The sequence below is a fragment of the Callorhinchus milii genome, unplaced genomic scaffold (genome assembly GCF_018977255.1).
Source record: "Callorhinchus milii isolate IMCB2004 unplaced genomic scaffold, IMCB_Cmil_1.0 Scaffold5, whole genome shotgun sequence".
In the NCBI taxonomy this organism is placed as follows: Eukaryota; Metazoa; Chordata; class Chondrichthyes; order Chimaeriformes; family Callorhinchidae; genus Callorhinchus; species Callorhinchus milii.
Genome location: NW_024704746.1, coordinates 10,008,939 through 10,036,763, shown reverse-complemented (window position 1 = coordinate 10,036,763; position 27,825 = coordinate 10,008,939). Strand labels below are relative to the sequence as shown.

The 27,825-nt window shown below is 43.6% G+C and overlaps 1 protein-coding gene across 1 annotated transcript in view; it reads left to right on the top strand.

Annotated features, from left to right (window-relative positions):
• The first annotated feature begins 660 nt into the window (after positions 1-660).
• LOC103180006 (uncharacterized protein C1orf21) overlaps positions 661-27,825 on the top strand; it is a 64,850-nt gene continuing 37,685 nt past the window's right edge. Inside the window, exon 1 of the mRNA XM_007895595.2 lies at positions 661-822. The gene's annotated coding sequence lies outside the window, so the exon portion shown is untranslated. The remainder of the gene's footprint in view (positions 823-27,825) is intronic.

Here is a 27,825-nt window from a genome sequence, read left to right as displayed (position 1 = left end):
CCCAATGCGAGAGCCAATTGCGACTAAAACACTGCGTTATGTATGGCGCCAGCATTGGCTGGGACATCCCGCATGTGAAGCAACCTATAGTGCAGGTAGTCATCGGCTGCTGATGCTTCAGTCCACTTTGTAGGTCCTTACAGAGCACCTAATTTCCAAAAGTGGGGGTGGGGAAGTGACCAATATTTTTGGGTGATTGTGCAACTCTTGGACTACATGTGTCCAACCAGGAAGGAGGGGGGGGGGGGGGTGCATTTTTTAGGATTGAGAGTGTGGGTTTTGTTTTGCACCAAAAGACGACACTAAAAATTAAAATTGCTTCACGTATTTCCCAGGGAAATCCATTGGTTTCACAGTAATGTTTTGTGAAGCCCTGTGAGAGACATCTCGAGGACGTGATCAGGACATTAAGTTAAATGCAAGGATTATTATTATTATTATTATTATTATTATTATTATTTAAGCCAGTTGAGGAATAGGGGGAACTGCTGTGTTGGCTGAGAGCAGCTCAGGCTTTGTCTCCATGGTTTCCTTGGCATGAGCCTTGCTTTTGGATTGGTGTCTCTGCTGTCTGCTGCTCAGGTCTCTCTCTCTCTCTCTCCCCCCTTTCCCTCCTCTCCTCCCTTCCTCCCTCCCTCCATCCCTCCCCCTCGGCCTCTCCTGCCAGCAGCAGGCAGTCAAGCAGCTACACAGCCCAGTGGAGGCGGACCCCACAGCCCGGCACTAACCGTGAGAAGACGGGAAGAGGAGCCTCTCATTGCATTTGGAGCAACGATAACAACAGCTCAGCGCAGTGCAGCTTCACCCATAGCAGCTGTGAGGGTGAGTCCCTCTCCCCCTCCACACTCACTCACTCACTCACTCACTCACACACACTGCTCACTGTGACACACACAGCTCTCTCTCTCTCACACACACACACACATAGCTCACTGTTGCACACACAGATCACACACACACACACCCTACACACAGCTCACTATCACACACACCACACACACACACACCTACACACAGCTCACTATCACACACATCTCACACACACACACACACAGCCCACACACACACACCCTACACACACACACCCTACACACAGCTCACTATCACACACAACTCACACACACCCTACACACAGCTCACTATCACACACACAACTCACACACACCCTACACACAGCTCACTCACACACACACACACACAGTTCAACTCCTTTGTGTTGAGAAGCAGTTTCCTTCCTTCAGCTGTGGTTTTGCTGCTGGGCTTAGAGAGAGAGAGAGAGAGGCCAAGGGGGGGCAGAAAGGGAAAGGGGGGAGAGAGGAGAAGGGAAGGGGGTGGGGGGAGAGTCAGGGGAAGGAGGGAGAGAAAGAAAGAGGAAGAAGAGAGCGAGAGACAGGGGGGAAGGAGATCGAAAGGGAGAGAAACAAGAAGGAGAGGGGGAGGAATTGATGGGGTGGGAGAGGAAGACATGGGGAAGGAGAAAGAGAAGGGAAAGGAGAGAGAAAGAAAAGGGAGGAAAGGGCGAGAGAAAGAGAGGGGGGGAAAAGGAGAGAGAGTGGTAGGAGAAAAGCGAGAAAAGGGGGGAAGGGGGGAGAATAGCAAGAAGGGGAGGGGGGGTGAAAGGAGAGGGAGAAAGGGGAACCAAACAGGGGGAGGAGGTGTAGTTGTCTATACTGTTCCTGAGATCCCTCACAGCTACATTTTACTGTATTTGTTTCATTTTCCAAATAAGAAAACACATCAACTATGTTGCTTTTGTGAAAAATCCCTGTGAATGAAGAAGATGTGCTGTTCATACAAATGCCTGTATTTTTTTTGGGGGGGTAGGGGTTGGTGGCGTTTGGAGGAGGACGATAGACAGAAGTGTAGAACATTCTCATTGCATTGTGTGCGAAGTAAACATCTTCCGACTACGTAGGCTCTTTTCCTGCTGCAATAGAAGAAAATAAGTCTTCAATTGCAGATCTGTGGCCAATGGCTCAATGCCAATGGGTTATTGTTCTTGTAGCGTCCGCCTGAGTAAGTGTAGCTCCTCAACAGTACCATAGTGTGCGATCATACACTTCAGAAAGGAATGTGCAGTGGTTACATGGGTGCGGGGGAGGGGGGTAAGATTCTGTGGATAAAGTGGTTTCCTGGGGGGCTGCCCTGTCACAGGACTCGACAACTGGGGTGCAGCCTTAATTCCTGGTCAAATGAAATGGACGATGTATAAAATTTGTAGGATGGTTTTGGTTCCTCGTCGAAAAAACCTTTCACTTGTAATGCTACAGTGAAGATGGAAAAAATGATGATGTGCCCACTACCCTAATTGTGGTTACTGTGTTTGGAAAGAGAGAGGGGGTGTGGGGGGGAAGGAATTAAAGTCGAACACAAACATGTTTATCAGCAGACTTGTCTCCAGATTCTATATACTTCAGTAGAATATAAAGTCTTGAAAGGAATGAGTAACGCAGAAAGGACCTGTCATCTGGTCTAATACTACACTGGTTGTGTGTGTCGGATGTGCAGTGTATGCAGGAATCAGTTTGCATGTAGAATTCTTTGTGTGAATCAGGATGCATGCATGCACTTTTGCACTGATGGCAAGAGTGGGATGGAAAGGCCCTCCTGATGATAGAATGTATAAAATATTGTGATGGCCAATGTTCTGTGTGGGTGTGTGGATTACATCAAACATGGCTTAGCTTCGTCAACACGTTTGGAATGGACACTGTTTGTCACAGAGTAGATATCCATATTGCAATCCGTGGAGTGATTTGTGAGCCCTTTTCACACTTAACACACCTTACACAGCAGGTATTCGTTTTGGAAGCATCGAGTCCTTCAGCAAGTGTCTCTTCATCGAGAACATTCCCAGCTTTGTTTTTTTTATTTGAAATCGAGAAGTGCACGCTTGCAAGGAAGTAATGACTCTAAATATTATTATTATTATTGTTTTAAACATCTTGGTTCATTCAATTAATTCACGGTTCTTTGAGCTGTGCCTACTGAAACAAAATCAGGTTGGTGCAAAGAAAAGAAAGGTGGAAGCAGAAAGTGTTGTTTGTTTCAAGAATAAATTAGATACATTTCTGTTAGAAAGTAATATCTTGGGATACAATTTATAGTTTGCGACACAATGTGTCAAGCGACTGGGAGGATGATAGATGGCGAACTGGATGGGTCTTGGTTTTTCACCTTTAAATTCTTATGTTTTTATTTACCCAAGTTTCACTTGAAGGTTTTTAATAAAGGGATGTTATCTATTGGAAGGAAAAAATCATAGAATTATGCAGCACAGAACGAGGCCATTCGGCCCGTTGTGTCTTTGCCAGCTCTTTGAGATTGAATTAGATAGCTCTTTTCACTTCCCTGCGCTCTCCCCATAGTCCTACAAAATCCCCAAATAATTATCTATGTTGAGCAGATGCTTCTGTCTCCCATTTACGTCACTCTCCCGTGTCTCCACGTAAAAAAGCATCATTGAGTCACTAGTGTCAGCATGATAACGTTCTAAACCCAAAGAAACCCTATGCCAAATGCTTTCATGTGAGATAACTTTAAGGAGGTCTTGATGCAATCACTATTAGTTGCCAAAAAATTATCTGTTGGCATCCTTGACTCCTCATAATCTAAACAGTCTTTATATGTGGTGTGGCCCTGATTCGTTTTACCTATTTAAAGTACTTGGAGCAAAGTACCTCCTAGTCAGCATTCTTACCTCTTCAGACTGATCATTGTCAGTTCAGACTTTGCTTAAAGTCTAAACTCCATTCAATGACGTCTTGAAGTAATTGTATCTTGGGTCCATTCTGTTCGAGTCACCAGAGCCTTTCAGTTGAGATCCACTGTTTTAAAAATGGTGATGTTTTAATGCAATTATTGTATGTTTTGTGGTGGTAGAAAATTAGCTAGTTAAACACCAGCAGAAACTTCCCCAGTGCACACTCTGGGGTTCCCCAAGCTTTGGCTCTTGGCAACTTATGCCTATCGCTATCCGGAATTAGGTAAGCAACGGGTGTCCCTCCAGGGAAGGAGAATATATCCACTCCAGAAACATGAACATTTCTATGAGAAGGCGGAATGTTTATGTAGAAACCATACTCTTAAGCATGGTGATGGGTTTCCACGTGTGTCATAGACATCCAGCTACTCCCAAAAATAAGAACTTGTGAATAGAAAGAACATCTATACACAGCCGTTCCCAGTGAAGTGTTTTGAGATGGTTTGATGTTGAAGGCATTACATCAAAAACAAGGATTATTAGTCTTTTATGCAAAGAACAAAGTATGCAAACGTTTATCAATGGGGGGCGTGGGGACAGGAGAGGTAAACAAGAGGATTCTTTCCCTCAGGGACATTCTGAATCTTTAATACAGTAGCTGAATGTTCCCTTCCTTTTCAGCCCTAGGACTTTGCAGAACACATGACCTAAAATGCTTAGATTTAGTATTAAGTACATAAGAAAAGCACTCGTGCAAGATACAAGTTGCAATGTAGTTTCAATATGTGGCTCTTCCCTTTCTTTCCTATCTCTTCCCCACCCCCAACAAGCAACAGTACTGTGGAGAAAAATCCCTTATGAAGTGGACCTCAAACATGGTCAAGCAATCGAGCTGGGGGTGGGGGTGCGGGACAAGAGGGAGGGGGGAATTATGGTTAGAGAAACAAGCTCCCTGCTGCGTGAGCAGAACACCCTCCATATCTTAAGCTAACCCCATACAAACCATTGTTTGCTGTAACCTGATCTCGATGCTGGGTTGATGTTGGTAAGGACACAGACACATGGGGTGCAACAATAGCTAAAAGGGCTGCCTTTACCAGGCCCCTTGTTTTGTTGGGTTTTTCCCTTTACATCTCCTCTGTTTCATGTTGTCTGTCTAGAGAGCTACCTTGTTATCCCTTTGCTCTTTATTTTCACTTCTGACTGATACTGTCTCTCTCCTGTCTACCACCTGTCCTGCTGTTTCCTCCAGCTTTCCCAATGCTGGTGCCTGGTTTCTCTGGTGTATCAGCAATTCATTCCTTTGACTGTGACTCACAGCCGTTTCCCTGACGTCTATCAGTGGTACCAGTGACAGGAAGGTGACAGGTGCCTTGAGGCATTTGTCCCAGAGAAGAAAGACGAGACCATTCTTCTAGTAGTTATCATGGGTTTACAGAGCGCTGATGGTATAGAAATACATTTCCCCTTGCCTATCCCTACTACCTCTTTCTTCCACACTGCCCCCATCCCCCCCCCCCCCCCCCCCCTCCATTGAAGTGTTTCAAATTATAAAGGGATTCAATACAGAGAAACTATTTCCTCTGGTGGGGGAATCCAGAACAAGGTAGAATAATCTTAAAATTATAACTAGGCTATTTAGTAGTGAAATCAGGAAGCAGTTATTCACGCGAAGGGTGATGGAAATCTAGAATTCTCTCCCCAAAAGGCTGTAGATGCTGGATCCATTAAAATTTTCAGGACGAAGGTGGATAGATTTTTGTTAGGTAAGGGTATCCGGGGATATGGAGTAAAGGCGGTTAAATGGATTTGAGATACAGATCAGCCATGATCTAGTTGAATGGCGGAACAGACTTGAGGGGCTGAATGGCCTACCCCTGCTAATATGTCCCCAATTCCCCCCTCCACTTCACAATGCTACAACTCATTTGCCAGAACAGTTATCAGCAAACATTTGGCTCTCCCGGTCAGAGTATCTGTCTGGGTAGCCGGCTGCTGTTGGAACTGTCACAGGTGCAATAGGAAGAGTTCTTATGAGCTTGTGACTGGGGGAAGGGTTGAGACCCACTGATGGGGCCGAGCAGAGGGAGCTTAACCCAACCGGGTCACATTTGACTTTGGCTCGGAACATAAAAAGGAGGAAAATGTTCTATTTCTTCAGTCTTTTTTTTCTCTTAACAAAATACTTCTGCAAACCGTTACCCAAGTGCCTCGTGAGAAGTGATTATTGTAAATAGAAAATCGAATGTAAGTTTGTGATTTACACATAGTAGCCCTGAGCTCCTCCTGTGTAATATTTTGCATTCTTGTGAAATAAAGGGCAAGAGCAAGATTTCACAATCCAAAACAAATCCCACAGATTTTATTGTAACAATTTTAATCCTTACATTTGGTATCGCACCTTTTACGTCGGAGGAATGTCTCAAAGAGCTTTGCGGCATATACCGTAACGTGCAACAACTGTGTAATTTCTAGGCCAACTTGGCAGCCAATGTGCACACAGCAACGCCCCACCAACAGCCATGACGTGAATCAACCAGATATCTTGAATTTGATCTAGCGCCTTATCGCGTCTTTAAGACGTCTCAAAGTGCTTCACAGAATATATTGTAAAGTGTATTGACTGTGTACTTTGTGGGCAAAATACACAGTCAATCCACCGTTGCCAGGACACTGAGAGAAACTCCCTTCTCTTTTTGAATAGTGCTGCGGAATCTTTAATGTGCACCTGAACAGGGTTGCTGTAACCTTGATTTAACGGTCTGATCCCGAGCAGCACGCTGATACTCTCCACCTAGACTGAACTAAAGTCCCGATGTGGGGCTTGAACCCACAACCTTTTCGGAGGCGAGAGTGCTGCCAACTGAGCCAGACGTTAGGAGGAACTTTGCAGTTGGATCTGCTCCACGTGCTTTGGTTTTGCACAGAAAGTCATGTTATCAGATTGAAATCTATGGTATAAAAACGTGTGTAGGGCAACCCAGATCTCAGGCCGTCTTTGTTTCAAAGGAACCAAATCCTGCTGATCGTGCAATCGACTATTGATCTGAATTTTCTTTTTTTGCTGCTGCTAATTTTTAAAAAAAATATTAAAGAAAAATGTACTGTTTTACGTTTCCTTGATCCTAAATTGCAAGACACTGGAGAGATGCATTGTGTTGCTACATGTATCCCGGTAAGCATACAAAAGATAGAGACCAGACGTTTTGTGGTTGTTAACTAACTTCTTCCCTTCCTTAAGTGGTTTGACTCCTTTTTCCTCCTCCACGATCACTGCCAGTCACACCTGCTGCCTAACCTCCCACCAACTATTTAAAAACTACTTACCCTCTTCTCATCGTGGAGGTAGTGATGTAAAAGGAATATATAGACACACACAGTTTGTACGTGCCAACAGATTGGTGGAGCTACAATAATCACTGCCCAGCTCTGGTTCCCAAGCGAAGAGAGGAGCATGTTTAAAGAAACGTGAAGGTTGTTAACATGCATCAACAAATCTAAGTGCCCCTCTCCTATCTCTATTCCCCTTCCAAGGGAGAGGGAGTAGAGATAGGAGAAGGAGCACCTAGGTAAAGGTTAGCAGAAGTATTTTGAGTGAAAAAAAGACTGGGAAAATAGAACATTTCCTCCTTTTTATGTTCCGAGCCAACATCGAATGCAACCCTTTAATCAGCGGGGTCTAATTTTACCAAAGTCCTCCTCTATCTGATAGTTTAAGATCTGACTGTGACAAAGATACATTTCTCCAGTGAAAGCCTACACTGCGTGATTGTCATTTGCAATGCAAGTTTCTTATATATATATATACATATGAACAGACACATTTCTTGGTCACGTGGTATGAGGAAATGCTTACTTCTTCACAGCATTGTGAGTTGTGCGATTTGGTGTCCTTTCACTCACACTTGTCTGCAAATCCCTTCACACCCTGGCACCTCCCTGTCTTCTTGACCTACTTTCTCCCAACTCCATTACTTGCTGCTTCCGCTTGACTGGCTCTCCTCCTGCTTGTCCCTCGTCCCCTTGGCTCCATCATCGGCCGCCGCATTTTCAGCCACTACCCGCAAAGTTTTAAAACTCTCTCCCCGCAAACCCTCTGGCTTGCCTCTCCTTCCTCTTGTTTAGATCACGCCTGAAGATCTCCCTCTTTGACCTTACAGTCATCCCCTCCATTCCCCAGGCTAGGCGTCAGCCTCCGCCGTTCTTAAGCGCTCCTAAACCCTGTCTCGGGTGAAGGATGCTATACAAGTGCATTGTTATTAGTGTTTTTTGCAACTTCATTAAGCATTTGTAAAGAGTTATCAAAATCAGGACAGAACAATAACAACTTGCATTTATACACGCAGGGCAGCATCCCAGAGCGCTTGGCTCTCTGGGCCATTTGGCCCATCCAATTTCTGCCTGTGTTTTTTGTCCACCTGCTATCCTATGCATTCCGCATACCCTTTAATAGTCCCCCCCACCCCTACCCCGGGGCTTGGAATGCATGTATTAGAGGTAGCTGCAATCTATGTTACACCCACGTGCGGTGTGCTGCCGAGGCAGGTATGTTTTCATTTGGCGTGTTCTCTAGATTACCTGCATGCCTCAGGCCATGTAAACATTAGTAAATTTAAAACCTGTTTATCATGCGCTATCTACACCAGGCTGAACCTTTGGCCGGCTAGATTACTTGATACAATTACTTTCACCTGCAAACTACACAGCAAAGCAATGTCCTGTCCCACGAACAGCCATGAAATGAATGACCACATTTTTATTTATTTGAAGAATTTTCAGCCCGGACCCCGGCAGAAACTCCTTTCTCTTTATTGCGTGTGGGATCTTTAACGTCCAACTGAACAGACAGACAATGCCTCGGTTTAACATCTCATCCAAAGGACGATTGATTGATTGATTAATTGTTTGCTTGATCTAACGATCTATTGATCGATCAGTCAAAGGACCTACTAGTTGATGACTAGCAAGACAGCCCTAAAAAGGGCAAAGTCCACCTTTGATGACTGAGTATCTGAGCTCCACACATGGCTGGCAGTAACGGAGGGGACACCCTCTGGAGGATGATTGAAAGTTTTAGATAATCCAGGGCCTCCCATGAGTGCTTGTTGGTGTTGACAGCAGCCTGGATTCACAGTGAGTCGCCATTGCCAAAATAACATGGAACGTGAATGAATTAAACTTGAGCTCTGTACGATGGAAACAAGCGAATGTGTGGCGAGACAGCGAAGTTGGGGGAGTGAAGGTGAGTGAGGAAAGTGGTGGGTTGTGGGGGGTGGTGAGTGAGTCATCTAAGTCATGCTGGTCAACTGCCTTGCCTGGGGTGTATTTTCATCTTATCTAAATGTTGGGTTTCTGGCTTTGATGTGTAACGGTTACATTTTTTGCCGGTGTTTGTAATTATCACCACATCAAATGCATAATTACAGAGGGGCTCGTCATGATGCAGTGTTTCATCAGTGCATTCGTTTGTAGTGCTGTCATTGCACCTTATTTATAGTTCAACCAAAAGCCACTTAAAAAGGACAACTGCTGAACGGGGAGCTGCGCTGCTGTGGAAATGCCGCAGTTGTGGAAAGCTTGGTTTGCAATGACCACAAATGGCGTTCAATGAAAGGCCCGTTCTGTTGCGGAAGCAGTTGTTTGCTACCCATCACTGTCATGTCAGGGCTCAACATAGACACTCCACCTTGTGAACAGAAAGTGTCTGGGGAGGGAGGGTTTAGGGGGGTTGAAAGCAATTAAAAGTTTAAATAATGCTGGGTGCAAGCTCTTTGTTGTTTTATTTTGAAGGAACACAAATAATTCGAGATGATAAATCAGGAGTGTTATTACATTCAACTGCATTTGCTAGACGTCCCTCATCGGTGGCCAAGCATTCAGTTCTAGCCTCTGGAAATCTCTTTCTACCATTTTGTCTCGCCCGCTCTTTCAATGTTTCTATAGCCACATCCTTCCCTCTCCCTTGCTCGGTGTCCAACCCCATCCCTGTAAAATGCTCCGAGACCTTACCCTACGCGAGTGGTGCTATATTAATGCAAGTTGTTGCCTTTGTTTCCTGGGCAGGGCAAAACCTTAGGCAAGTTTCCTTACTCTGCACGATTCGGTTTACCTAGCAGTAAGTAGGAACCCAGTTGTTAGTCGATTGGAGGATCGCTTTCTGTGGGTAATAAAAAATAAACAATAATAATCCACGACTGTTTGTGGGACACTGTTGTGTGCAATTCGCTGCCACGTTTCGCCCACAAAATGTACAGTCAATTTCCTTTGCAGCATATCAGTATATTCTGTGAATCTCTTTGAGATGTTTCAATGACGTGATAAGGCTCTATATCCAATGCAAGGATTATTTTCCCATCTCATTAAGAAATGGCATGATCCTGACATTAAATAGGCTGAAGGGTCGTCCGTCTTAACTTGAGTCCCACTTGTGATTTTTGTGCACGCTTTTGAATCTAAGATTGGAATGTTTCTTTTTTTAAAAAATGGAAAGGCTCTGGTGATGATCTTCACATTGGAGTAACTAGAATTAAACACTGGAAACTGACAGTAAATACTAATATCGTTTGTTTTAGAGCAACATGTCTCAATGGCTCATTCTGAATGTCGCTTGGTTCTCATCTGGGAATAGTTAATTTCAGGCCAGCACAGATGGAATAAAGTAGCAAATTGCATAGTTTCTCTTTTATTTCTTGCGTTTGTACAGCCAGTGTGAGTTAATTTTTATTCAAAATCAATGTTCTTTTCATTGCAATGTAAAAGCACAGATTAGTAGGTGTGACACTCGACATCATGGTGACAACTCTTCCCATCCTGAGCCCAAACGTCTCCCAGCTGGAGAGGAGGAGAGAGAATCAGATGGGGTTTAGTCCCCTGTGCCCTGTACTTTGGTGCCTCTTAGCAGCAGGTTGGTAGAGATCTGGGAGTTTGTCTGATTCCCCCTGTAATTAAGGTACTAGAAAGCTAGATGTTGGGGGAATGTCTGAGGAAGTGCACTCTTTATTGGACATAATGGGCTTTAAAACAAATGATGGATGTGACTTCAATCCTTGCCCATTCTTCCTCTTCCACATCCCCACTCACCCCCTTCACCCCATTTTGTGGCAGCTTAAGTGCCCCTCACCCAAGCTTGTTTAACATTGTGTGTGTTAAATCCCACATCCATGCCGTGACCCGTTCTGCTTTCCCCCACATCCGCAATTACTTCTCCCCTCAGGCATCCTGCCCGCTCCACCATCGGAGGTTGGGCCTTCGGCTTTTCTGCCACCACCCTCTGGAACTCCATCCTGGAGCCCTCTGCCTTCTCTCTCCCCCACCCCCATGCCTCCTTCAAGGCCTGTCCCAAGACTTTCCTCTTTGACTGCGCCTTCGGTCATCCTACTACCTCCATTCCTCTTGACTGCCGCCCCCAGCTCAGGGACAAACCCTTCACCGTCCAGCGTCTTGGGTTGTCCTCCCGATGTGAAGGCCGCTATATAAATGCATTGTCGTCGTTGCCACAGTGTGCAGTCCCGGGCTGGGGCAGGGTGGAATATTGGCCCTAAGTTGCAGGAAGAGGCCATGTTGTTGGAATGAGAATCATTTGGACTTGCCAGGAAACAGCGAAGGCAAACTGAGCAGCTGTACAGTTGGATGCAACCTTCAACAAAACCTGAGCCCCCAGTGGAGCAAGCAAATCAAATTGTTTGCTCTGAACCTTTAGTGAACTTTGGCTGAAGGAGTGCAGTGCTGCTCATCTGCTGTCAGTAGGGAGGGAGGAGGGAAGGGAGGAAGGCGAGGCACGATGATGAATGTCCGTCAGGGTACATCTGTCTAGTACCATCTTGTGCAGCTGAATAGAGCAGAATCGAAGGAGAAATGGAGAAAGTAACGTTCTTCAAGCATGCTATTATAAGAGTAGCAACATCTCCAACAATAAAGTCTCAATAGTGATTAATTGTCCAATGGAGTGACTGTATTTTTGTGGATGCATGTGACTGCCCTGGTCACTCTCACTGCATCTAGTTCATTTCAATCATTTTCTCTCTCCCCTTGATGCACAGCAACCTTTCCCCCTTTTTCCCCCTCCTCTCACATGTAAATGTGCTCTTGCTACTCAGTCCACATCCCCTGTTTTTAAATGCCAGTGTAGCCTTGGATCTCTTCAATGGAGCCAATTCTGTTAAGTACATAATAAGAGTAATTTTCATTATATACGTGTGGGTTTGCATTGCTTAAGCACAAAACACATAAGTGGTGGCTTAATATCCATTTTAACTTACCCTTACGCACATTGAAACGTTAATTGTTTGCCTGTTCATTTATTAGCAAAGTAGTCGGGGTAACAGTATATGGCTGAGGCCCCTAATGGCGGTGAGGTTTATTATTCCAATAATAATAACTTGCATTTGGTATAGCGCCTTATCACATCTCTGAATGTCTCAAAGGACTTCACATATTATACTGTAAAGTGAATTGACTGTATTTTGTAGGCGAAATGCAACAGCTAGTTGTGTACAGCAATGTCCCACAAACAGTCATGGATTGAGTGACCAAAATTTTTGGGTGGTTTACTGGGTAAAGTTGTTATCCCCAAGGGATCACTGACTGTGCCTGTGTTGGCAATCCCGCATGCCAGGATGGATTAATCTTCGCAGTGGATTTCCGTGGGGAGCTTTTGTCAGTTTTTAATAGCTGCTGAAGCGATCTCAGCATGCTGGAGAGCTCAGTGGGTGTATAACTGTGACACTGAACCATTGCACGTCATGAGGATTTCTTCCTACACAGATTCCGAATTGAGATTGAGCGTGGTGGGGGCTCAGTGCGTGACTTCAGATGCTTTCATGGAGCACAGTATCAGCGGGTGCTATCTATTATAGCAACCCCTGGAGGTGTGGATGTCTGCCTTAGAGGTGAACCTGCCTTGTTTATGTTGCAGAATGGCTGACAATGGTTAGTTAGGGTTTACAGCCTTGACAACACCTGCATTTGCCAAGAGTTATAGATTCACAGAGATTTCTGTTCTGGGATTCTGGGATGCAACCCTGCTGTATAAATGCATGTTGTTGTTGAGTTTTGCAGTCACAGTGATGTGGGTCCTGTCACTGGGAGATCTTAACAACATGCTGTATTCAGTGCACAACCTGGAATTGCTGTAGTGTGTAAAGGATTTGCTGTTATTTTTTTTTGACTCTCCAAGACATCGTCCGCTGGGGCAGAGCCGTTAAACTTGGGGAACTTGGTTCTCACCGAATCGTAAAAACAACTTGCATTTATATAGCGCCCTTCATGCAGAGTGTTTAACAAAAACATGTAAGGAGAAGAATGAAAACTGGAAAATTGAATTTTGCAGATTTCTTTATGGGGGTGGGTGAGGATGATTTTTTGTCTCTAAATCGATAGTTGATTTAGCAGTGGTGGACACGGTAACCTGTACAGAACACGTCTACGTTTCTGTCTGGAAAACGCCTGGAAAGTGAAGTGTTTGTCTTTTAGTCGGTTCGGAGTTGAGCAACGGGTTGGGATGTGGTTCAGGCAGTCGCGGATCTAGCCGTTGGGATTTCCAGCGTGAGGTGCGGTCTGTGAGCCATTCACACATGGCTCATAATCAACCCGATGGCACTGTTAGCAGAAAGATTTTTTTGAAAGAAAGATTCCTGGCAAACTTGGCAAATGGGCACTGAATTTTACAGGGTGTCCACAAAGTCCTCTTATGCCCTGTTATAAAACAGCGATATGAGACACGGAGGAGGAGAAACAAGCCGCTTGATGCATTTCCGCTCATCACTCCATCCATGCTATGGAAGATGTCACACCGAACAGAGCGACGGATCATTATCAGCCATGAAAATGATGGCCTCACACAAACTGATCCTCTAGACATCCAAATACAGTCAAACTCTTGTACTGAATACAAATAAGTGATTCTAAATATTAGAAAAATTATCATCATTCTTTCACGTGTTTCATTTGTTGGTCAGTGAATTGTAGATAGAAAACGTGGGGAAAGCAGAACTTTGTGGACACCCTGTACATTGATTGATCCACCTGCTATTTATTGAGGGCAAAAACTGATGCAAGTCATGCACTGTATTAAAGATTTATACAAACCAGGTATAAACACTGACAGGTATTTGAGGAGGACGGGTTTGCAGGGTTATGAGGAAAGGGCTGGGGAGTGGGATTGACATTAATTGCTCTATTCAAAGAGCTGGCACAAACTCGATGGGCTGAATGGCCTCTTTTTGCCACCACACCTCTCTTGATTTTGGAGTTTATTATTTTTCTTGGAAACATTTATTCTGCAGCTGGCAAAACTGGTTGAATTCAACTTGCCAATATTAATAATACTAATCCTTGTATTTGATATATAGCATCTTTCACATCGGGAGCATGTCTCAAAGCGTTTCACAGGACTTAGTGTAAAGTGTGATGACTGTATTTTGTAGGCAAACGTTTATTCAAGTTAAATGAGTTTAAAACACTTTGGAGTGTTTTATTATGTGTGCGTGCGTGTGTGTGTGTGTGGTGGGGTATAGCTGCAGTTTAACCAATTTGGATATACATGAATAAGTCATGCCTTTGGACAGTAATGCTATTGTGACCCTTTAATTTAAGCAACTACAATGCCCCAAGGCCAGTGCAGTAGCTTAAGTAAGCGCCTACATAATGTTCCATTGGCAAAACAGGCATTTGGAACCCTCTATGTAGAAAGCAAGTCTGCTAGTTCTGTTGTCAAGCCTCTCTCTGAACCTTCCAGTCTTGTTGGCAGTCATTAAATCCACTAGCACTGGCTAGCTTGCCTACACTTTTGAGTCAGTCTGTCAATTGCTCTACAGATCTCGCTTTATCAGTCCCTAACTTTATTAATGAGTCTACCAGTCAGTGCCTAACTCCCAGGCCTGCCCTTGAGATGACATCTGCCAGTTCCAGTTGTGCAGCAAGGCTGAATCAGTCAAGCAGCATTGACTCTTCTTCTGACCTGTGTTGACTTTGCATCACTGCATCTTTCTGTGACTTGTCGAAGTGCTAACTTGATTAAAACAAAATCGACAGTTCATTATTGGATGGATACGAATGAAATTACAGTCAACTCATCACTGAGCCCTTTTTGCTTGGAGTGATGAGTTAACAGGAGTCAATTAACTCACGATAACTCATCACTCCAAGGGGAAAGGGCTCAGTGATGATGAGATATACGTATTAGGGAATTAGGCATATATGTAAAACATAAATAAATAGGGCTGGGATATTGATAGTTTAATAACGTAAGTGATGCTTCGCGACCACATCACTCCCACCCTCGCTCACCTCCACTGGCTCCCCATCCCCCAGAGGATCGAATTCAAGATCCTCATCTTCACCTACAAGGCCATTCACGGCCTTGCCCCCTCCTACCTCTCCGACCTACCTGCCCGTACCCTCCTACCTGCCTACCTGCCCGTACCCTCCATTCCTCTGGCTCCGGTCTGCTCCACATCCCCCGCCCCAACCGCCCTACCATCGGTGGCCGGGCCTTCAGCCTCTCAGCCCCTAGGCTCTGGAACTCTATCCCCCAGTGCCTTCGCCGCCTCCTCCCTTTCCTCCTTCAAGGCCGGTCTCAAGACCTTTCTCTTTGACCGTGCCTTCAGCTCCCCTCTCGACTCTCTACCCCCTCCTCGTTCCCTCCCTTCCCTCCCCCTGACCATTTCCCCCCTGCTCGGGTCCTGACCCAACTGTACAGCGCTTTGAGACGTCCTCCCGACGTGAAAGGCGCTCTATAAATGGAATCTTGTTGTTGTTGATTGTGACAAGTTAAGCCAGGGTTGAGTTATCAGGAATTTACTGTATCTTGTACAGAATTGTTTAAAAAACAGTCTTCTTTCACCTGTCCACTATTTTATTTTGATGAAAATGTTAAAAGTTGTATGTGAAATCCTCACAGCGAAGCCCAAAGACCACGGTCACTCTTCTCTGACAGCGGTTCTCTGTGAAGCGCTTGGAAATGTTTCGACATTTATCAGCACTATATCAAATGCAAGGAATTATTAAAGTCACATGGTTTAAGTTGCCCTTTGATGTCCAGGAAAAAAAAAAACATTTTTATAGCTTGAATGGAGGGTTTTGAGTAAATTACAAGCCTTCAGTGGATTTCTTGCCAGGGTTTGATTCATTTCCAGATCATGAAACACTTTCTCAATCGCATGATCTTTTGAACAAACTTATCTTCAGTTTATTTTTAGCCGCTGAAAACCTCCTGTTATCTTCTGGGCCTTTTGAAAGCGGTCAATAGCGCCTTTAAACACGGTTGCTCAAAGAAACAGTGAACATATTGCACAAAAGAAGACACCTGACAGAGCAACTCATTTGTCCCAGTCCTCTGTCTTTTCCCAATGTTACAAAATATTTCTCTTTTTTTTCTTTATTAAAGCCTGGCTCATTTGGTTGGTCGCATTCTGAGTCGAAATATTGGGGGTTCAAGCCCGACATCAAGACTTTGAGCTCATAGTTTAGGCTGGCACTCCATAGTCGGAGGTGCCATCCTTTAGATGAGGTAATAATAATAATAATAATCCTTGCCTTTGATATTGCGCCGTATCACGTCTGAGACGTCTCAAAGCGCTTCACAGAATATACTGGAAAGTGAATTGACTGTTTATATTTCGTGGATGATACTCGGCAGTCAATTGTGCTCAGCATTTTCACAGCAGTGTCCCACAAACGGGTCGTGGATGGAGTGACCAAATTATTATTACTTTAAATTATGTTAAATTGAGGCCTCATCTGTGCCTGTACAGGTGGCCATTAAAGATGTCATGGCAAAGGAAGGGAGTTTTAACTGGTGTCCTGACAAACAATCCCCATCCTCCCGCCCCGTTCATCAGCTACCTGTTATTAAGATGTTTGAGGGGTTCCCTCCACATGAATGCTGTTATTAACCATAGAGAAAAGGGGGTACGTATGTTGATGTGCCTTCAGTGGGTTTGCTGGGGAGTGAATCGAGTTTACCACGTATCACCCAACCTTCTCATCATTCTGCAATTCAATATCCCCATCTGCCCTTCCAAAGCATTTGACATTTCAGTCTGTGCTGCTGATGTATAATCTTGTCTCCTGTATTGATTGCTGTTGCGTGGCTGGCAGCCTCCGCTGGCTGCAGTTTGGTGTTCAGTGTGTTCTTCAGCAGTGCAGACAGTGGTGGGTGAATCACGGCTGAGTCATTGACAGAACGGAAAGCTAATCTACATGGCAAAACCTCACTTTGCACCTGCCAAGCGCCAATCCAACAGAAGCCTGTTTTGGCTGCGATGAAAATTTGAATGTTAAACTTCGCACAGCACACGCTCGACTGGAACAGAAGGGCGTTGGTGAAGTGGGTGAGGGGTGAGGGGATGGGAGAAAGAGTACCTGTGAAGGTCCTTGCTTAATACTGTGTGTTTCTCAGCTAGTGTTAGTGCAATTGGACCTGTTTCACAAGTCTTAATACAAGCACAGAAAATTTACAGAACATAAGGAGGCTGTTCGACCTACCGTGGAGTCCCGTAGTTTATTGGTTATCGCACACACGAGGTTCCAGGTTCGATTCCCAGGCAGGACGAAACCTTAGGCAAGTTTCCTTACTCCATACGCCTCTGTCTATGTAATAGTAAGTAGGAACCTGGTTGTTAGTTGGTTGGCAGATCACTTTCCAGTAAAATAAATAGATAAATAATAATAATTTCTGTTTGTGGAACACTGTTGTGCGCAATTGACTGCAGCATTTCGCCCACAAAATATACTGTCGATTCACATCACAGTATATTCTGTGAAGCGCTTTGAAACATCCCAACGACCTGATAAAGTAATATATCAAATACAGGAATTATTATTATAACGGTTCGCGTTAAATCGGTGTCTCGTGAAGCAGTTAAATTGGACATTCATTTCTGGCAGCTTGTGGGATAGTGGGTTTGTCAAAACTTTTAACTTTTCCTTTCATGAAAAAAATCATAACTAAATAATTCCAGTGGCCTTCTTGCATGGACCAAATGTGGTGTTGCTATTAATATCCAACAGACTGGCTGTTCAAGGCTCTTGATCTTTCTGCTCCCATCTTTCATAAATGCCTCCCACAGGACACTCTTTCTATAATGCTTATAAAGCAACATTATTCTGCATTTACACAATGTAAGGAACCTAAACTCTAAATCATTCTACTTTATTTGATCTCTTTAACAACAATAATAATATTCCTTGCATTTGTTATAGCGTCTTATCGCATCGTTGAGATGTCTCAAAGCGCTTCACAGAACGTACTGTAAAGTGAATTGACTGTATATTTTGTGGGCGAAATGCTGCAGCCAGTTGTGCACAGCAGCGTCCCACAAATAGCCGTGGATTGATTGAGCAAATTATTTTATTTATTTTGTATTTATGTCCCTTCATTTTGAACTTGCCAACAAGTAGAAACAGCCTGTCAACATTCACCAGCATAGACTAGTTGGGCTGAATGGCCTTTGCCATGCTATTTTGTGCTGTGCTACTCTGTAATTTTATACTGGAGGGCACCTGTGAAACCGAACCCAGCCTGAGCCTTTTGGGTGGTAGGAGAGAGATCCTGCATATGTACAATGGGCCAAATGGCCTTTTGTGCAGTAAAGTTCTATGGTTCTAACTACCTGTGCGCAAATACACAATCATTACACTTCACAGTGAAATCCTATGAAGCCCTTTGAGATGTATTAATGCGAGTATTATTATTATTAATGTGTAGTTTGAAAACACGTAATGTTTCGATATGTCTTTATGTTTTGTCTACATAAATGCCCCAGTGCAAACCAGCTTGTCGTAACTAATCTTGAGATCTTGTATTGCTTTGAGTATTTGCCTTGGGTAAATATTTATTAGTTGTGGTACATAAGCTGTGTCAATATTTACCCTCAATAAGCAAGTCTGTAACATTAGGAGCAGAGTGACTGAGAATGGCTGAAGATTATTGCAGTATAATTTTGTTAAGTGCACAGTCATCTCTCTAGGATAGCATTCAAGTCTGCTGTGCAGTGCTTGATAATTTGCTCATCTGAATGCCATTTCCTTGGACCATGCTGTTGTGGTCATTACAAGAGGAACGACTCAGAAATGCGCCCACTGATTAACTGTTCCTCGGAATCTTAGGTTACAGCACAAAAATTGCTGGTCTTTTTCTATGTGATCCATTCTTGCTCCCTTGGCCTGGATTTTGCAGTGGTTTGAACCTCCAGACTATCAGGCTTGCAGGCTCAGTCAGTAGCACTCTCAGCTCTGAGTCAGAAGGTCATGCGATATAACCCCCACATCGGGAAGTTGAACTAACAGTCCAGGCTTGACACTCCAGTTCAGTGCTGGGGTTAACAATAATAATAATAAACCTTGCATTGGCATAGTGGCTTATCACATCAGAAGGACATCTCAAAGTGGTTAGCAGAATTTACAGTGAAATGGAGTGACTATATTTGTAGGCAAACGTGACAGCACAATTATGCACAGCAATGTCCTACAAACAGCCAAGTTTTTGGTCATCTTCCCCTGCCCCCCCACCACACCCCCAACAGCCCACCCTTCTCAGCTTCCCCTACCTCGAGCTGAATGAAGCGCATTGAGACATCCTCCGGATGTGAAAGATGTATATAATAATCCTTGCAATTGACATACATGTCATGTCGTGACATACTTGCATGTCGTTGAGATGTCTTAAAATTCTTCACAAATTATACCGTAAAGTGGATTGACTGTATTTGTGGGCAAATGCGACAGTCAATTTGCACACAGCAATGTCCCCCGAACAGCCATGGAGTGAGTGACCAATTTCAACCGGGAGATTATTGGTCAGGACACCAGGAAAAACTCCTTCTCTCCTTGAACAGCTTATATGAATGTAAGTTGCTGCTACATGATGTTTGTGACACGGTGAGATGCTGGAGAGAAGACAGCCGGCATTCCTTAGGGGAAAGAAAGAGGAGGCAAATGTTTGAGGAGGAAAGAAAAATTGATGGAAACTCCTTTGAGCTAAATCACAATTCCACAAAGGCCGAGTGGGGTTAAGGTATTAATAGTTGTGTTCCCAGCTGAAAGCGTCAACTGTCTCAGAGGAGCGGAGGAGGGGGTCAAACCCAGGACCTTCATGCCATTTAGGCTGCGCAGCAATTGAAGAGTTAAAGCAAACAAAAAAATAATTCATATATATTCCCAGGAGCGGGGGCGAGCCAGAGGAAATGTTTCATTTCGAGGGGNAAAAAAAATCCTGGGAATTTGAAAAGAAAAACAAACTGAATGTGAGTGGGTACAAATGAGTGTTACGACTTTATAAGTTTGTGTGGTTTATGGTACCATTTTCACCAAGCTTGTTCCATATCGTGTGCCCTTCAGGCTATTTGCACTGAGCGTACATTTATTTGCAGGCCACATTTACATCTGTAAGGGGCAGGGGGGATCATCTTTCTGAATCTCTTTATCAAAGTTCTTATTACAATTCTGGAGTTTTTTTTAACTTTGCTCTTTTTTAACATTAATGCTGGAGAACTGAGGAGATTTCTCTCTGCCCCGAGCGTCTCAAATAATCTCTTGGGTTGCGCTGTCTAGGCAAGTAAGGGCAAGCTAACGAGGGGCAGCGACTGACTATGAGACTGTACAGCTCTAAGACAAGAATAAAATAAACTCCTGATAATTCGACCCTGGCTTAATTTGTCACTACTACTTCAGTCACCATGCTGTCAATATCTAGGTCACATTTATTTGTGTATTTCTACATATGCCTAATTTGCTGCTCCTGATAACTCATCACTCAGGCCTTTTCCCTTGCAGTGATGAGTTATCAGGAGTTTAGGTCAAGTCTATTTGTTAGGTCGGGGTATTAAGGGATACGAGGCAAGGGCGGGTTTTTGGATTTGAGGTACAGATCAGCCATGATCTTATAGCATGTCAGAATAGTCTTGAGGGGCTGAATAGCCTACTCCTGTTTCTACGGTTACTGTCTTCTAGAGAGTTTTCAATCCATGGTCAGCAACCTACATGTCCTTTCAATTAATTTTTATATATGGTGCAATGTAAAAGTTGGGAATTGGGGCTGTGCGGACAAGACTGCGGCAGCAACTAACACCAGCGTTAACTGGATGTTCTGAATGGTCTCTTTGTGTGCTGTGCTTTCAATGACTATATTCAATTGATAAAGAGTATCCCCAGAGTGTGATTTCCTGCCTGTCTACGTTACATAATCTGACGAATCCATAGAAATTACGGCGCAGAATGAGACTATTTGCTTAGTTCCTCACGACAGTTATCAGCTTTAATCCCGTTCCTCTGCTCTTTCCAATCCGGTTGAAATGGTAAATTTCCTCTGGGATTCTGAGGATAATTGTAGGTCAACAGCAGGTATCAATGTATCATACGTTGTTAGAACAGGGTTAATATTTCACTTCCCACGAATAACAACATGATGAGCAGTCATTAACCGGTGGCAGGTAATGTGCGTCTGTGTGCCTTTTGCGTACAGAAGTACACACTTCTCTATGAAAAAAAATTATAAAAATTGTGATAAGCCCTATATCAAATACAAGGATTATTATTTTTTACTACGCACTGGTATGTAACATCTGCAGTTTTAAGCTGCTTGTTTCATTAATTAATTCAGTTAATATGAAGAAGAAAGTTTTTTGGGGGTGAGGATGGGGGTGGGGAACACTGCTGTAAGCTCTGATCTGTTTGCAGACTTTAAATAACTCCCTAAAGGAATGCATTAATAAATCATTAAATCCAAGTTGTACAGTTTACCCATGTTATTTCATTTCACTTTCTCTCACTGCTTTGTGGCGCTGGTGAGTGTGTTAATCATAAGTGGTGGTAGGTTTTACACAGGGCCCACCTTCTGAGACCTCACACCAGCATGACTGCTGTACTTTGAGCTTGAATTGAATCTATTTTGTAGATATGTAGGAACAATAACGCTCCCTCCCTGCCCTCCTCATGGCATTGAGACATAAGCAGGATGTCAGTGTAAAGGATTTACTCTCGCTGACTGGCGCAGGTCCATTCAACATGTGGTTGAGATTCCTGCTGCTGACCTATCCCCTCTCCCCCTCTCTCGCGCACACACACACACTGAGAAGAATATGGTTTATTCACTCTGAAACTGTAGGCACTCCAGAGACTGGGCACACATCTTGTTGGCAGGGTCCCTGTGAGGCCTGTGAACCAGCCATGAGATGTATAGAGTGGAGTCGTGCTCGTTACCTCTTGTCCTGCTCTTCACCTCCCTGTGTTGTGGAGAGGCACTTGACCCACATAGTGCGTTCCCGCAGGGCCAGCTGATGTGGGAAACTCACTGGCGTGGATGACAGGCCACGAGCAGCAGCATTATTTTTTGATGGGGTCATTGGGGAGGTTTTAAACTCTGTGTGTGTGTGTGTCATATATCTATATATAATTTATGTGTGCACATGTTTCGTGACATACAATATATAAAATGTGTATAAATATAGAGGTACATATATGTGTGATATATTTCTATACACACATACACAGGGTAAATCAAAAGTCTTTACTAATAGGTCATATGAGATGCCATGTTGATGTTTACACATATCAATTCAGTGACAAAAATTTTGTTTAAAAAAAATCCATAATTAATAATTAAAACCTCTGAGTAAGGACTGTGTATATATGATGTGTATCTCCCTCATATATATCTGCAGATGTGTGTATATGTATAAAATGCATGTTTATAGTCAATGTAATTTTACGTGCCCCAAATGGCTACTGGCCTATCTTCATGCAACGATTCCCTGCTTGTGTTCAGCACTTGTGTAAAAAGACCACAAAATCTCGATGCAGTGGGGGAATCACCTTGCAAAATACGCAGTCACTATACTTCACATAGGAACAGGAGTAGGCCATTCATTCCCTCAAGCCTGTTCTGTTGTTCTATTAGATTATGGCTGATCTGTACCTCAACTTCATTTACCCGCTCTTACCTAACAAAAATCTACTGACCTCAGACTTGAACATTTTAACATTATCTCCAGGACTGTATATCCTGTGAATTGCTCTGAGACGTCCTCCCAACCTGAAAGGCACTGTGTCAACTGCAAGGAATGTAAATGTATATTTTTTGAGAAGCAGCGTACAAGGGCATCCATTTTTTAGAAAAGCTGCTATCTACGGGGCTGGGTTCTTAAAACCGAAGTGGTTTATTTTTCTTTCAGGGCCGAGAGTGTGCAATTTAGTCCTCAAGCCTAACCAGTCAAAATCCATACTAACTGCTTGCGGGTCTCTCTGTGATATCATCATGTAATTTAATCAGTTATTGATCATGGACACGGTGTCGTTAGGGCATGATAACCTGTTGCTTGGCTTTGGATGAATTTAGTATTGGTTAGCCGTGTTCCCTCCTCAGCCTTTCATATTCCCACCAATGTCTACGGTTCTTTATCAGATGCAAAGAATATTATTACTGCGTGATACCTAGAAACACGGAGGTGTGTATATAGGACTTAAATTATATTATTATATTGTTATTATTATAATCAAATGCAAGGATTATTATGTGGCTTTTAGCAAGTTCGCTTGTTGAGAAACCGTGAGGAACAGTGCTCTGGTGGGCTTGTTATTTCAGCAGCAATTTAAGAGATGCTTATTTTATTAATTACCTTGTAAAGTCGATAACCCTATATCACTTAATTACGTGCTGGTCCTTTGTGAAACCTTTTCAGGGATACATTAACATTTTTAGATTGTCAACATTGGTGCACAGGTTCACGTGGGGAACAACAAAGCGACTGGGGCCCCAAAGTGATCCATCAGATGATTTCCTGGAACTAAAAAAGATTTTCAGTGGTGCATATGAGATGATTTGAATATTAATAGTAATCCTAATAATAATAATCCTTGCAATTGATATAGTGCCTTATCATGTCATTGAGACGTCTCAAAGCACTTCACAGAATATCCTGTAAAGTGAACTGATTATATTTTATGGGCGAAATGCAGCAACCAATTGCACACAACAGTGTCCCACAAACAATGATGGATTAAGTGACCAATTTTTTTAAGGGATTATTACCCCCGGAAAGCGATCAGCCAATCGACTAGAATCCGGGTTCCTGGTTACTGTTCAGTAAACGGAGGCGTGTGCAGGAAACATTTATTAGAACTAACTTGGACTGCATTGTAATAGTTATGATATTGAGGTTTAATACTGCAGACAACCATATGCCTCTGATACAGGACAGTAGCTTACTTGCACCCCCAGCACATTGGGCACTCACAATGTCACTGTTGTGCATACTCCCACTCACCCACCCACCCCATTACCGTCTGCTTACACTGCTGAGATGCTGCTCCAGGTGGGAGATTGGGATCATTTATCAGCTGATGATGGGGCTGTACTAGTTGATTCCAGCTGGCAGTCCCACAGCCTTGTGGTCGTCTGATTTCTGCAGACCAGAGCTATTTACTTAACCATGGATGTTCTGAGATGTCAGTGTAGCTCAAATACCAGACATGTACTGAAATGAAACAGGACTGAGTAAACAAACCAGGGCTGGTGTCGGTCAACATAGACTCCACATGAGTCTCTTGTGTGGTTTATAGGTTCAGGTTAGAATCCGACCTTTTCCCTACCTTTGGATTCGGACTTGAGAATTTATCTTCTTGGCCCAGAGTTGATATTAATCTTTTACTGTTTTTACCTTTTATTTATATCAATCTATTATTCAATACAAGGACCGTTAGTCTAAAGTGTCACCAAATCAATCGTATTAAATGCCTTGAAAATGTAAACTTAAGTTAATGCAAAAGAAAAACAATTAAAAACATGCCATATGCAGAATTATGTTTCAAGCCCCAAATCGGGAATTTGAACTTACAGTCTACGCTGACACTCCAATACAATGCTGGGGGTGCATTGCATTGTTGGAGGTGCCATCCTTCAGGTGAGACATTAAACAGTATTATCTGCCTGTTCGGATGGACAACCACAACTTGCATTTGTATAGCACCCGTCACGCAGATCAGATTTGTCATTCAGTTCATGTTTGTTTGTGGGCTGTTGCTGTGCGGAAACTGGCTGCAGTATTCGTGTACCAATATCACTTACACTTTACAATGAAATCCTATGAAGCACTTTGAGGCACCTTGACAAAGTAATAATGAGGTGTGTCAAATGCAAAGATTATTATTTATTATCCCATCTGCTTGCAATCTATTAAGTTTGCCCCTTGTTCGGGAGAGGCTCAAGACTGGTGCTACAGTGTTGCAGCCCTGGCAAGAGAGCAAGAGTAACAAATGTGGATCCTGGACTCGATTAAGATAGCACTAGTGGTTTGGCAAATGAGTCAAAGCTTCCGTATTGTGGGAGCTGTATTTACAGAACACTATGCAAGAGTCATGTTGAGTATTCTCTCCACCCCCCCCCCCCACCCCAAAATGTTACATACTATCTGTGTTACATGAATCCTCACTATTGTATTAAACTATCAAAACAACAAAATGCTGTATATTTTGATGTTTGCTCAGTAGCTCTGCTTTCTAGCAAGTTGCTAAACTTCTGCTCCTCTTCCTTCCATTTCTCTCTTTACCTCCTCCCTCTTCCCCCCACTTTCCCCGATTTATCTCTTCTCCTGAAGGCTGGGTTAGAGTTCCACTGTACCAGCCTCCCCGCAGAACCTCATCCAAGTGACCATTCTTCATGTGTGAACCAGGACAGTGAGTGTAGACTGATGACTTGGCCGTGATGTGAAGGGGGAGGAGAGGGACATTGTAGGCACCACGTCCTTGCCTCGCATTCACAGACGTGATTCGCAATGGGATGGGGGAGGGGAGCCAGCAAGAAGCCCCTTGCATTTGGTATTGCGCCTTATCACGTCAGAAGGATGTCTCAAAGCGCTTCACAGGATTTTACTGTGAAATGAAGCGACTGGGTATTTGTAGGCAGACGCAGCAGTACAATTACACACAGCCATGTCCCACAAACAACCATGAAACGAGTGACCAATTTTATTTCGGGATTGTTGGCCAGGACACCAGGAGAAACTCCCTTCTCTTTTCGAGTAGTGCCATGGCATCTTTAATGGTCAACGGGGAGATGGGACCTTGGTTTATCATCTCATCTGAAGGACGGCACCTCTAACAATGCAACAGTACTTAGACGTAGGATTTGAACCCACAACCTTCTAACTCGGAGGCGAGAGTACTACCACTGCACCAGACTGACACATACAGTAGAAGTTTATTCCTTTCTTATTTATTCATTTCTACTCGCTTGTGTGTATTCCCAGCAGAAGAGACAGTTTTCTCCCTTTTTGTTGCCATTATCCCCGTCCTTTGCCCTCCCTCCCTCGCTCTATATTTGCAATCTTTTAAATGTGTTAATATTTTTTGCGTCTATGATCCTGCCAGGCAAATTGTTTCAAATGTTTAAATCATTCTTGAATTAAAAAGTTCCTCACGGTGTCTCATTGTTTGAGCTGTTGTCCTTTAGCCTTACTTTTCTAGTTTAATTTGAAGTAATAATCTAGATTTATGATATCTATAACATTTAATGCTTTGTGCAGATCCCATTTGAGCCGCTGCCTTTAGGGGCAGTGGAGTTTACATCTTTCAAAGCTTTCATTGTAGCTCATTCGCTTTACACTTGGGATTATTTCTGGTAACTTATTTTGGTCACTTTGCTTTCTCATATAAAATACCTTCCGGCTCAGCCATGTAGGGTTAGTAGTGTCTCAGCAGGCTCAGTTCCTGTGCAAAGCTGATCATTTTAGGGTGTACGTGGGAGGCCAAGAATCCTTCTATTTTCTCCGCTGATCGCACGTCACTTGGAACAAAGATAGGCAAGCAGATTGCTTGCTTTCTGTTAATGTTGCTCTGCAGTCAGTTCTATATGACTTATCACTTTGTTGAGACGTTTCAAAGCACTTCACAGAATACATCGTAAAGTGGAGTGACTATGCATTTTATGGGCGAAACGCAGCAGCTATTGCGCACAGCAGTATCCCAGTGTGGTAATCAATGGAAAACTGAGTGGCATTTACTGAGAGAATTGTGCATGCGTGAGTATTAGAGGAAGACTGGATTGGGTTTAGCTGTGGTGTCTGCTATCTGACCCCCACCCCTGGCCATTTTCCCATATTTCCTGCTCAACATATTGGTGGGATGAGGGGGGTGGAAGACTGGCATTAATTGCTTGGAATGTTGGAGGGTCACAATCAAGTCTTTGAATAGATAGAATTGAAACTGGGTACTTTCAACCCGTATGGATGTTTCTTTCATTGATAATAATATAATAATAATCCTTGCATTTGATATACCGCTTTTCACGTCGGGAGGACGTCCCAAAGCGCTTCACAGAACACACTGTAAAGTGAATTGACTGTATATTTGTGGGCGAACCCGCCAGCCAATTGCGCACAGCAATGTCCCACAAACAGTCGTAGATTGAAAATAACCAATTTATTATTGGTTTTGGAGGGATTATTATTAGGCTCTGTGTGGAGTAAGGAAACTTGCCCAAGGTTTCGCCCTCTGCCTGGAATTGAACTCAGGTCTCTCACTTGCAAAGCGAGTGCTCTAACCACTGAGCTACAGGACTCCTTAGTGATTGAGGTGATATCTGGGTATGTGGGGTCTGATATGTGCCCAGACTGGTCTAATTTATTGCAACACGTTTCACTGAAATTCAATCACCCCCAAACTATGGTCCCAAATGAACGAGGTAACTGTTGGAATAAAATAAATTCTTTGATGTAATTAAAATCTTTCACCTCTACAAAACGGGTACTAGAGAGGGAAACGTACTGTCCAGATTCTGAATCTTTCCACTGTTTTATTTTAATATTGAACTGAGATGTCCTTTATTGGAGGTGAATTCAGTTGAGTACTAGTGTTGCACCGGGTTTTCATTGGACCCAGAGTTTTAACTATCGGTACATGCGGTTGGTACATGGCCGGAACTTACCCATTCATTGTGACTCAGGCTGCCATCAACCCCATTTAGAGCGGTGCACCCCTGCAGAAGTTAAAGCACGCATTCAAGGTACTTTATTCGTGCAGACACGCGCTCTCACGTACATGTGCACTCACGTACACGTGCACTCAAGCGCACCCCCGCGCAACATACACACCGGACAAAGGTAACTTTGTCGCCCACGAAATACACAGTC